The sequence below is a fragment of the Aedes albopictus genome, chromosome 2, assembly GCF_035046485.1.
Source record: "Aedes albopictus strain Foshan chromosome 2, AalbF5, whole genome shotgun sequence".
In the NCBI taxonomy this organism is placed as follows: Eukaryota; Metazoa; Arthropoda; class Insecta; order Diptera; family Culicidae; genus Aedes; species Aedes albopictus.
The window spans coordinates 214,786,934-214,799,573 of NC_085137.1; the positions used below are offsets into that span (position 1 = coordinate 214,786,934).

The 12,640-nt window shown below is 39.6% G+C and overlaps 1 protein-coding gene across 1 annotated transcript in view; it reads left to right on the forward strand.

The window, feature by feature from the left end:
• The window catches only part of LOC109401721 (vesicular glutamate transporter 1), a 222,338-nt gene that overhangs the window by 168,808 nt on the left and 40,890 nt on the right, over nt 1–12,640 (forward strand). The window lies entirely within an intron of this gene.

Consider the following 12,640-nt stretch of genomic DNA (forward strand, 5'->3'; position numbering starts at 1 on the left):
CGAAGTAAATATTTTTCGATTCCTTACACAATAAGCTTTCATTTGCGCCAGAGATTGCCACGATTCGTTGAAAATAGAGAAATTTCTATCCAAAATGCGGTGGTTAGATTTTGCTGTGTGCATACCTTACTGAGCGCTGCCTACAAGACACTCTCTCAAATTTTGTGCCGCCGACTATCACCGATTGCAAGAGAGTTCGTGGGGCAATATCAGGATGGACTTATGGGTGAACGCGCTACAGATCAGATGTTTGCCATCCGCCAGGTATTGCAGGAATGCCGCGAATACAACGTGCCCACTGCCCACAAATCACTTGTTCATCGATTTCAAATCGGCGTATGATACAATCGATCGAGAACAGCTATGGCAGACTATGCACGAATACGGATTCCAGGATAAACTGATACGATTGATCAAGGCGACGATGTATCGAGTGATGTGTGTAGTTCGAGTATCAGGGACACTCTCGAGTCCCTTCGAATTTCGCAGAGGGTTACGGCAAGGTGATGGTCTTTCGTGCTTGCTGTTCAACATTGCTTTAGAGGGTGTAATTAGGAGAGCGGGGATACACAAGAGTGGAACGATTTTCACGAAGTCCGTTCAACTGCTTGGTTTCGCCGATGATATTGATATTATTGCTCGTAAATTTGAGACGATGGCGGAAACGTACATCCGACTAAAGAGTGAAGCCAGACGAATCGGATTAGTCATTAATGTGTCGAAGACAAAGTACATGATGGCAAAGGGCTCCAGGGAGGAATCAGCGCGCCCGACACCCCGAATTTATATCGACGCGATGAAATCGAGGCGGTTGAAGAATTCGTGTACTTGGGCTCACTAGTGACCGCCGACAACGACACCAGCAGAGAAATTCAGAGGCGCATTGTGGCAGGAAATCGTTCTTACTTTGGACTCCGCAGAACTCTACGATCGAATAAAGTTCGCCGTAACACGAAGTTAACCATCTTCAAAACGCTGATTAGACCGGTCGTCCTCTATGGGCACGAAACATGGACCCTACGTGCAGAGGACCAACGCGCCCTTGGAGTTTTCGAACGGAAGGTGTTGCGTACCATCTACGGCGGAGTGCAGATGGAAGACGGGACTTGGAGAAGGCGAATGAACCACGAGCTGCATCAGCTGCTGAGAGAACCAACCATCGTCCATACCGCGAAAATCAGGAGGCTACAGTGGGCGGGTCACGTCATCAGGATGTCGGATAGCAACCCGACTAAAATGGTTCTCGAGAGGGGTAAGGTAAGGTAAGGTAAGGCTTTATCCTAGTTGGGATATTTCGCAAAGAAGAAGAATAAGATGATGAACACTCTTAGCAAAACACTTGACTCTCAGTTACGTAATAAAGCAAACGTTCATCCTACATTTCCTACAATGAAGGACGTCAGAGCCCAAGAACTTCCACGAAACTCCAAAGACGTAGAAGCAAACAGAAGAAGAAAAATGAAATTAAATGAAAAAGCCCACTTAATGTCATTTCCGTGCACGCAAATTGCTTTGCATTTCCATTTCCATTTTGGGGCCGAAGCTGAATGTACTATTCTGCAATAGAGAAGGGAATCCCTTTCCAAAGTTGCCGAGAATCAGCAGCGAAAGTGTTTTGTTCAAGAGCTTGCTCCGAGAATTCACGCCCGCGCGCCTGCTTGGGCTCTTATGTAAGATTCACACTTTCTCCGGAACAGGAAGCTGGAGCGAGCGGTTATCGTTTGGTGATGCGATGAAGGACCTGCCCAAGCAAGGAAGGAAATATGAATACACGTCATGATCCACGAGTCTGTGGCGCGGCGACACGGACCGACAAATGAATTCGATTCGCGGCTCCCGCAGTCGCCACCACCCGTCGAGATGATGAATCGTTCCGTTTATGTCCTGCCGGGAGATGGTTTTGCAAAACAGGACGTTTTTCCGTTGTCAGCAAAACCGTTTGGTGCGGACTGATTTCGGTTCTGGTTGGGGGAGATGCGTCTGAAACTAGGGTACATCGTGTAGTTCATACTCGGTTGGAGCCAGGGAGATGGAAATGAACGAGCACTCAACAAGACAATGTAATGTAATTGATAATTTGTCTACCGGAATCATCCCTCTCTGTGAAGGGACTTTTTGTTCTACGGGGAAGTCATATTTAGTCTGGCTGGTGGTGTTCTGACTAGAATATGATGCTTTGCAATGGGAGTGCTTTAGGATTTGATGGTCCATCATAAAAAATAACGAGTTCCATCGTACTAAAAGATGTAATTGATTTGATGAATGTCACCCAATAAGCATTTTGAATACATTCCAATAGAAGCTTCCTCTTACCCTAATGCAGAACCAGCAGCGTTACAAGGGTTTGCTCAGAGAAATGTATCGGCCATAAACAAACATTAAACATTTTTCGGATTGTCCTTGAATTATTAAGATGAATGCGAGTAGAATGACATTTATGACTAATTTTGTTGCAGTTTTTGGTTAGCCGACTGATGTATCTTAAGCATTCCAAATCCAATATTAGTGACTCCAGGAGGAAAGGTTTTGATCACCATCCAAGGGGCATTGCTGCAGCACTGTACAGAACATAAAACCTAAGATTTCCCCCCATTCCTTCTCTTCTTGCACTGCGATGCGTCATAACTTGGTTTTCACCCCTCTTCACCAGCAGCTCATAATTCACTTCTCTTTGAGCAATAAATCCTCGGATCCTGAACCGTGCCGACGGGCCACAACAAATCGCAGACCGAAGTTATCATCGACAAACATAATTAAGTTACTTTTTTTTCGGGATTAATAATATTGTTTGCCAATATCCGCTTTCGAGAGTTCCATTTTCTTCCCCTGCGTTACGTTTCTCTGTGCGGTACGGCAAACTTTTCTCGATCATTATTATATCTTATTGCTAATGGGAGACAGTCTGCTTTCTAGTTTTTACTACATGCATTTCTACAGATATTGACAGGTAGTCCCCTTTGGTTTCCTGCAAAAATGATTATTGTTGAAATCGTCTGCATTTCCAAAAAAGTCGTGGAAAACCTGAATAGATACTTGGCACCGGTTTCGAACCCATCTTCCTCAAGTGTAGCATTCATCTGTGATTCCAGACGAACCCACAAAGCTACGAAAGGCCCCATTCACCATGAAAGATCAAATCTCACTTGTTTGTTCTGGCGAATAGTTTTTCGTCGACTAACAGGCGACATTTAGCCTCTCTTAATCCTCTTTTGGATGGCGGCAGCGACCACACGATGATGGCAAGAGCAGTAGGAGAAAGTCATTTGGTGATTTTCTCAAGCTGCAGGACAAATAGGAATGCGTGCGATAATTCAAAGTATAACTTGAAGCTGATTCGGGTGATGATTGATTGCGGGCACAAGTGGTTGGGACTTGTGATATCTTCAGAGAGTTAGAAGCCATGCTATGGAAGCTATATCAAAGCTGGATTCCCCAAAATGCTCCAGAAAATTGGACTTTTTATTCTTGGTTGCGTTCATTAAGTTGAACTAAAAAACCAGCTAGGGGTAGTCGGGCATAATGAGCAGCTTAAGAATTTTGCTACCAAATCCAGTGAATTAAGCGCAATCAATGTCTAATTTTGGCGTACAATCCTCATTTGAACCTTAACTGTCAAAAACAAATCGTTGAAATTGCGAATAACGCTATAAATGTTGCTAAATTTAATGTTTTTAAAACGTATAAAATCGTGGATTGCGTTTTGGGGTGGGGCATAATTAGCACCCTAGGTGGGGCAGGATGAACAATCCCTGTTTTGTACACAATCAAATACTAATTAACTGTTCTTGTCAATGATAAAGCATACCGGCAACAACCAATGATAATTTTAAGGGATTATGGATTATTACGTTTCTTGTGAAATGGGGTTTTTGACATTCTACGAAACAAACCAGTGTTTACAAGATACGTCAAATTGAATCCAATTTGTGATTCAGTCTTGAAAATGTTTACGTTTTTTTGATGATTCCGTCAAGTGTAAATTTCAGAATTATAAAGTGTGCAGTTAATTTTTGAAGATAGAGAACTGCGCTTTCTTATTTTTTTAACGCATTTTTACAAAATTAATTTTCATTGCATTTTTTGAAAATGTCGTAACTTTGCCGAAGATGAACAGATTTGAATGAACTAACGTTAATTTCCTATGCTAATTACTAAAGCAAACATGAAGCACCTACATTTGCATGTTTACCAATTGTTTTGTAATATCAACGGTTGGGTGTCCGAAATTTAACGTGGACAGGCTTTAGTCCCCGCCACAAGCTAAGCCACGATCAAAAACTTTGCGGAGCTAAGAATTCCTCCAGAGTTTCCTCCAGGTATGTCTCTAGAGATACCTCAAGGATATTCTCTAGAGATTTCACCAGAGATTCCTCGAGGAATTCCTTCAGGAATTATGTAAAGGATTCCTGCAGGGATTCTTCCTGCAAAATCTTCAGCGATACTTCAAGAAAATCCTCCAGAAATTCCTCCAGGGATATCTCTAGAGATTTTTTCAGGAGTTCCTAAGAAAATTTCTCAATGAATTGATGATGATGATGATGATGGTCCCGCCACATACCCCTACAAAGGTTTGAGCAAGACGATATATCTTTAAGATAATTATTAATTATAAACAATGTAATCAGATTTGCAAACTTAATACGGTCTGATTATTTTCACAGATATAAACAACTTTATAATTTGTCATACTATACAGCAAAAACATAAATTTTAAAATACTGATGCTCTCAACTACAGATGTTTTCAAGCATTACTAGTGATCATGAAAAATCAGAAAATCAAAAATATTGCGAGGATTGATAACGTTCGCGCGATGTCAAAACAGTCGGCAATATTCTCATTCTCATGAAATTCCCGACATTCAACTAGACAACTCACTACTACTCTACAGAATCCTTCAACAGTACAAATATTCCATATGATAAATAAATACAAAAAAGTCATTTATACCTGTCACCGCGCGCGAGACTCATACTTTTGTAGACTACTCAAAAAATAGAATAAATTACGTCAATACAATAAAATTCCATCATCATCATCGAGGCGAACATTATAGTTTATTGGTGCCTCAATAAATATTAAAAGGTAATACAAAAATGTTCAAACAAAAATATCCGTTTGCAGGAACTTCGTCAAGATACAAATTTAGTCAAGTATTTAAAATTTGACAGGGTAGCTGTTCAAAAGGCAGCTTTGACGTGTGAAATACATAGTCTCTTGAACCGTGATAATGTTGGTGCTAGTTTTATGTGTGTAGGCATCGAATTGAAAACATTAATACCTTTATAAAATAGGGAATTTTGTGAAGCACCGTTTAAAAAATGTGGTGTTCTTACATCATCCGCGTTTCTAGTATTATACCTATGAATGTCACTTCCTCTTTCAATTCGATCACACAAATATCGAGGCAGCAAACCATTTACTATCTTGAAAATAAACACCAAAGTTAAAAACACAATTCTTTGCTTCACTGATAGCCACTGTAGGGCATCCAATAAGAAAGAGGAGGATGTGAATCTATTGCATCTCAAAATCAAACGCATTATTTTATTTTGCAATCGCTGCAATCTCGATATTTGTGTTCCATTGGCTAAAAACAAAATGGAAGAGCAGAAGTCTATGTGGGGAGAGATGATTGATTTATACAAATGTATTTTACTAGCTATAGTTAAATCGTTTTTGAGTCGGCAAAGAATTCCATACTTCTTGGCTATTTTCTTGATGACATTGTCAATATGAGAGTCAAATTTTAATCTATCATCAATAATCACGCCAAGATATTTAATCTCCCGAACGCGTTCAAGTGTCTCATCATCAATTTTCACTGAGACGTTCTCATTTACTCGGCTACGCGAAATTACCATGAATTTAGTTTTTATCTATGTTCAACTTCAACTGTTTGTATTTCAACCATCTACTCAGAGAACGCAAATCATCATTCAAATGGGATATGGCTTCCCCTAAACTTTTAGCTGCAATGAATAGCACGGTATCATCTGCAAAAAGGTTTATATCACAATATCGCAAGACTCGTTTCATGTCATTAATGTACATAATAAATAAAATGGGCCCTAATACACTTCCCTGTGGAACACCAAGATTATTGTTCAAGGGACTCGAAACAGAATCGTTAAATGCAGTCCTTTGGGTTCTGTCACACAGATAGCTTTCAAACCATTTATATGCAGAACCCGAAATTCCAAAACGCCTGATTTTTTGTAACAATAAGGGCCGAGAAATTGTTTCAAAGGCACGTTTCAAATCCAAAAATACAGCAACAATCGTATCTTTTCGCTCTATGCTTTCTTTCCATTTTGCTAATACCAAATTCAATGCGATTTCACAGGAATGACCTTCCCGATATCCCGATTGCTCTGGTATAAGCAAGTTATTACTATTTAAATACGTTAATAGCTGGCCTTTAACTACAAGTTCTAAAATTTTATCTAATGTGTGCAACATATTGATAGGGCGAAACTCTTCGGATTTAATCGTCCCAGCAACTTTTTGAATAGGAATCACTAAAGATTCCTTCCAAACCTGTGGCACGTGCCCAGTTTGCAGTGATTCATTTATCAGGTCCAGCAGGTTGTGGCCGATGACATCAAAGCAATCTTGTATTACCTTTGCATTTACATTATCTACGCCAGCCGTTTTTCCCATAGAGAAGCAAGTATTCCTAAGTTCTTCAATCGTTATTGGGTGAAAACATTCAAATCTACAATTATTGTTTATCGGCTGTTTTATTTCATCAGGTTCATCAACTAACTCAATGGATTGGTTAATTGCTGAAACACTATTGATGAAATACTCATTAAATTTACATGCTATTATTTGTTCATTATCTTCTAATGTGCCGTTAAAAGTTATAGACCGCGGTTTACAATTACTAGGTTTAAGCAAAGATTTTAAAATTTTCCATAACTCTTTGCTGTTGTTTTGATGCTGATCAATTTTCCTCTGTATATATTCGCAACGCGTTTGTTTTAACGATTGCGAATATTTATTACGCACAACACAGTACCTCTTCCAATTATAATTATTATTATTTCTACGTAACTTTTTGTACAATTTATCTCTTGTGCGTTTAAGGCGCAGTAGATCTAAATTGTACCAGCTGTTAGAGTTTTTCAAAGAAACAATCTTCTGTTCAACTAATTCATTGGTACAGGTTTTCAAAACGTCGGTAAGAACAGCTGATTTCCTATCCAGGGAATCCGTTGTTTGAAAATCCATGTTTCTCTCGACAAGCCTTGAAACTGCTTGCTTTGAGTATTTTTTTCAGCACTTCAATTTCACCGCATTATCGTCTTCTTGAGTATCCTCAACGTTAATAACTAATGTTTCATGATCGGTTATTTTTAAATCTAAACACGTAACTGTACTAACAGAGTCAAAATTAGAATAAACATGATCAATCAAAGTTTTACTATGGCTGGAAATACGCGTATACTCATTTACTTTTTGTTTTAAATAAAAAAAATTCCGATAATCGTTTCAACTGATTCGAATTATGAATGTCACACCAATTAATATTAAAATCACCAGCAAGTACGTTTAATTTACTAGGATCTACGAAACTCTCAAGCCAGTTTTCTAAAATAGCAATAAAATGGTGATCACTTGAACTGGGAGAATGATATAAACAACCATAATTACCCACCTTCATGCCTCGCACAACTGTAATGCCCAAAAACCAATTACCTTCACAAACTTCGTTCAATTGAAGCTTGAATTGAATTGATTCTTTGACATAAATAGCAACACCGCCAGTGTGTCTTGAATGTGACAAACAAGCAGCTATATTATATCCCGGAATACTGTACTGTTCAAACGCATCCATATCAACAATATGTGTTTCTGATAAAAAGACTAAAAGTGGACGTTTAACTTCTACAATCTGACGTAGTGCAACGTAGTTTGTAGATAAACCCGCAATGTTAAAATATAAAATATCAAATTGTGTCACATTACTACCGGAACTTGGTTGCTATTCATTGAAATGCAAGCTGCTTTTTTTTTCTTTGAACAAGTCTCTTATAGACTTCACATTCACTAACATTGAAAGCTGCGTGGTTAACGTCCAAGTTAAGTTTACGTTCGTTATTCATTTTACAACAATTAACACATTTCAATACAGTTGACGTGCATTCAGATGTCTTGTGACTTTCACTGCACTTAGAGCACTTAGTGCCGTTCTTGCAATTAGTGCTCACGTGTCCAAATTCTCCACACTCGAAACATCGTACAATACTATTGTCTGGAACAACAAGGCACCGATCAAACCTTATATTTACCTTCCTAGCGGTCAACATGCAACTGTACGTATTTTTATCAACTTCAATCACCGCGTTGTACTTGTTGTACTTGAAACGTGGATTTTCAAACATACGGATGACTTTCACTTCATTGATAGCGATGTCTTCATTCTGGTTCTTTAGGATTTGAATGAATTCATCGGAAGAAAACTGATCGCACATGCCCATCACTTTAAGTCTTGGCACCGATGAGGGAACAACAGCTTTGTAGTTTTCACCCAATTTACTTTGAATGCCATCTTTAACAACATTTACGTTATATCCTGTTGCACACTCAGCAATAATAGAGCCATCTTTCCCGTTTCTAAAGTTACTGATCTTGTGTATTTTGTGACATTAGCGTCATTAGACTTCACGCTTTTCTTTCTACTAGTTTTACAGTTAGTTTGATTCCCAGAGTTGTTCTTAACAATATCCGCAAAACTAACTTTTTCAATGAAAGACGTATCGGCACCGTCATCCTGAACTCTACGCTTTTTACCTCTGGGATTCGAGTTCGGCTCCGAAGCCGTGCTAGAAGTACCTTGTCTTACATTCATTGCAGCATTAACCGAATTAAATTGTGAAAATGAACATTTCATATTTTCCATTTCTTTATTAACTATATCCCGAAAGCCAGAAATCGCCCTATCCAATGTACAATTTAGATTTCTCCCAATTGTTCAAATCCGCATTTCATTGTCTCGTTTATCTGAGCAGCAATGTGCTCTCGAACGCCACTAAGCGAATCGGCGAGTGAAGAAATCTTCTTCATCTCCTCTTCAAACTTTTGGACGTTAGAAAGCAGTACATTCTGCTCGCCACAACACTGGCTTGATAAACAATCACCACATTTGAACGCTACATTTTCGTTCTCCGTTATTACCTTTGCCACTGCTTTGGTCAGAGATGTGCATTTGTAGTGGACTACTTTTGCACATCCACATCCCGAACAGCACAAGGGTATATCGCTTGGAAGCACATTACCACCACATAGACTACACTCAACCATCGCTGGAGCCTATACACAAATGCAAAACCATGCACACAACACAACACAGAACACAGAGAAGCAATAAAAAATGCCAAATTTGCTTTGCCGCCCGCCAGCAATTACTGCTGCTGGGGTGGCAGAAAAACACAAATTAAAGGCGAACAAACCCCACCGACAATTGGTCACCTGGTGTCGTCGTCGTAATTATCCAATTGGCACACGGTAAAACACTATTTCCCGCGGCACTTGCACTATTTCACACGTAAATTAATTAATTTTGAAGCTGCACGGCAGAAACAAACTACACTGTCCACCATTACATCAATCAATGAATGCTCTAGGGATTTCTCCAGAAACTATCTCAGGTATGTCTACACCCAAGTAACACACATGTTATATAAAAGTTACGACAGCGCAAGTTTTGGTTGTATAGAAGTTTATTTTACGTTATTTCAACACAATGTTAGAATTACGTAAAATAAACTTCTATACAACCAAAACTTGCGCTGTCGTAACTCTATTATAACATGTGTGTTGCTTGGGCAGGTATTCCTTCAGGAGCTCCACCAGGCATTCCTTCAGGATTTTCTCTAGGGATTGCTCTAGGAATTCTTTTAGGAATGCCTACGGGCATTCCTCCAGGAATTTCTATTGCGATTCCTCCAGGGAAACATCCAGGCATTTCTTCAGGATTTAATTCTGGGACTCCTCCAGGAATAACTTTAAGAATTCCACCATGAATTACCTCAGGAATTTCCAGCAGAAATTAACTCAAGAAATCCTGCAGAAATCACCTCAAAAATTCTTCCAGTAATTGAGGCAGGAATTCCTTCAGAAATTACTACAGCCATTTCTCCTGGAATTTCCCTAGGAAATCATCCTCCCGGAGTTTATTCACAGGGTTTTTTTTTTCGGCTTTCAGTCTGTTAAACGATTGAAACGAAAATTTCTTTCTTACGCCCGACGTTTCAATGGGCTATGCCATCTTTTTCAAGGTTTCTTCAGGGATCATCCCAAGAAGTCCTCCAGGGATTCCTGCATGAATTCCTTCAGGAGTCGCCCAGGAAATTCTCCAGGGATTCCTTCAGAAATTCCCCCAGGAGTTATTTCAGGTATTCCTCCAGGATTTCAACCAAGCATTTCCCCAGGGACTCCTCCAGGAATGCCACCAAGGATAACTCCAGGAATTACCCCAAAAATTTCTCCAGGAATTGATCCAGAATTTCTTCCAGGAATTCCTTCAGAAATTCCTGCAGCAATTCCTACACGAGTTTTTCCAAGGATGCCTCTGGTAATTTGTCCAGGGTTTCCTTGAGGATTTTTCCAGAAATTTCTCCTCAAGGTTTTCCTCCAAGGATTCCTTCAGAGATTTATTCAGGAATTGGTACAAGAATTTACCAGAAATTCGTTCAGGTTTCCAGATATACCTCTAGGAATTCCTCCGATGATTCCTCCAATAATTCATTCAGATATCATCCAAGATTTTTTTCCTGGAGTACCTCCAGAAATTCCTCTGGGAATTCCTAATGGAATTTATGCGGGGATTCCTCCAGGAGTTCCTGTGGAGATTTTTCAAGGATTCCTCTAGGAATCCCTCCAGTGATTTCTCCAGGTGTTTCTCTAGAGATACCTCAAGAAATCCCTTTAGAAGTTCCACCAGGGATTCCTCGAGGAATTCCTCCAGGATTTTTTTTAATGGATTCCTCCAGGGATTCTTCAAGAATATCCTCCAGGGATTCTCTAGAAATGCCTCCAGGGATTCTCTAGAAATGCCTCCAGGAATTTCTCTAGAGATTCCTCCAGGGATTCTCACAGGCATGTCTTCTAGGAGCTCTTCTAGGCAATCCTGTAGGAATTGCTCTAAGAGGTTCTCCAGGAATTCTTTTGGGAATACCTCCGGGCATTCCTCCAGAAGTTCCTCCAGGGATTTCTATATGGATTCCTCCAAGGAATCATCCAATCCAATCCATTCAGGATTTATGTTTGGGACTCCTCCAAGAATACCTTTGAGAATTCCACCAAGAATTACCCCAGGAGCTCCTGCAGAAATGACCTCAGGAATTCCTGCAGAAAACCCTGCAGGAAATATTCCAGGAATTCATTCAGAAATTACACAGCAATTTTTCCAGGAATTTCTCCAGGAAATCATCCTCCCAGAGTTCATACACGCATTATTCCAGGGACTCCTCCAAGGATTCCTCCTGAGAATTCTCCAGTAATTCATTCAGAAATTTACCAGGAATTCCTTGAGAGATTTACCAGGAATACCTTCAAGGATTCCACTAAAGATTCTTGTGGAGACTCCTCTAGGAATCCTTCGAATGATTCCTCCAGTAATTGATCCAGATATTCCTCCAAGGATTCTTCCTGGAATTACTCCTGGAATCCTCTGGGAATTTCTTCAGGAATTTATCTACGAATTTCTTCAGAAATTTCTTCAAGAATTCCTCCCAGAAATCCTATAGAGATTCCTCAAGAAATTCTTACAGGGATTTATCCTCGGAAGTACCCAAGAATTCCTCTAAAGATTTCTCCAGGTATTTCCACTGGAACTCCGCCATTAATTTGTCCAGAATTTATTCCAGGCATTCCTTCTGAGGTTCCTTTAGAAATTGCTTCAGTGATTCCTTTAGGGATTTTTCCAAGAATTCCCCATGGATTCTTCCAAGAATTTTTGCAGAAACTTCTCTAAGGATTCCTCCCGGAATTTCTCAAGATGTTTCTTCAGAAATATCTCCAGGGATTTCTCCCAGAATTTCTCTAGGGAACACTACAGTCATTCGTCCAGGCATTTCTCTATGAATCCAAGAAATCCTCCAATTATTCCTTCAAGAATTTCTGCTAGAATTCTTCTAGCGATTTCTGCAGGAATTCCTACAGGTATATTTTCAGAAATTCCCTCAGAAATTGCTCCAGGATTCCGCCAGGAATTTGTCCAGAAAACTCTCCTGGATTTTCTCCAGAGATTCTTTCAGAAACTGCTTCTGGATTTTTTCCAGGAACTCTTCCAGTGATTTCTCCACGAACTTCTCTAGAAATTCCTTCAGGAATTCGTCCAAAAATACTTCCAAGGATTTCTTCAGAAATTTGTCTAGGAGTTTCTCCCATGATTCTTCAAGCGATTTCTTCAGAAATTTTTCCAGAGATTCTTTCCATATTTGCTCTAAGAATTCTTCCTGCATTTATCCAGGGATTCCTCCAGGTATATATTCAGAAATATCTCCAGGCATTCCTACAGGGTTTAATCCAGGTCAACCTGCAGAAATTCTTCTTGCGATTTCATCGAGAATTCCTTCAGGGGTCCTTTCAGGGATTACTCCAGGAATTCCTGTAGTGATTCCTTCAGAAA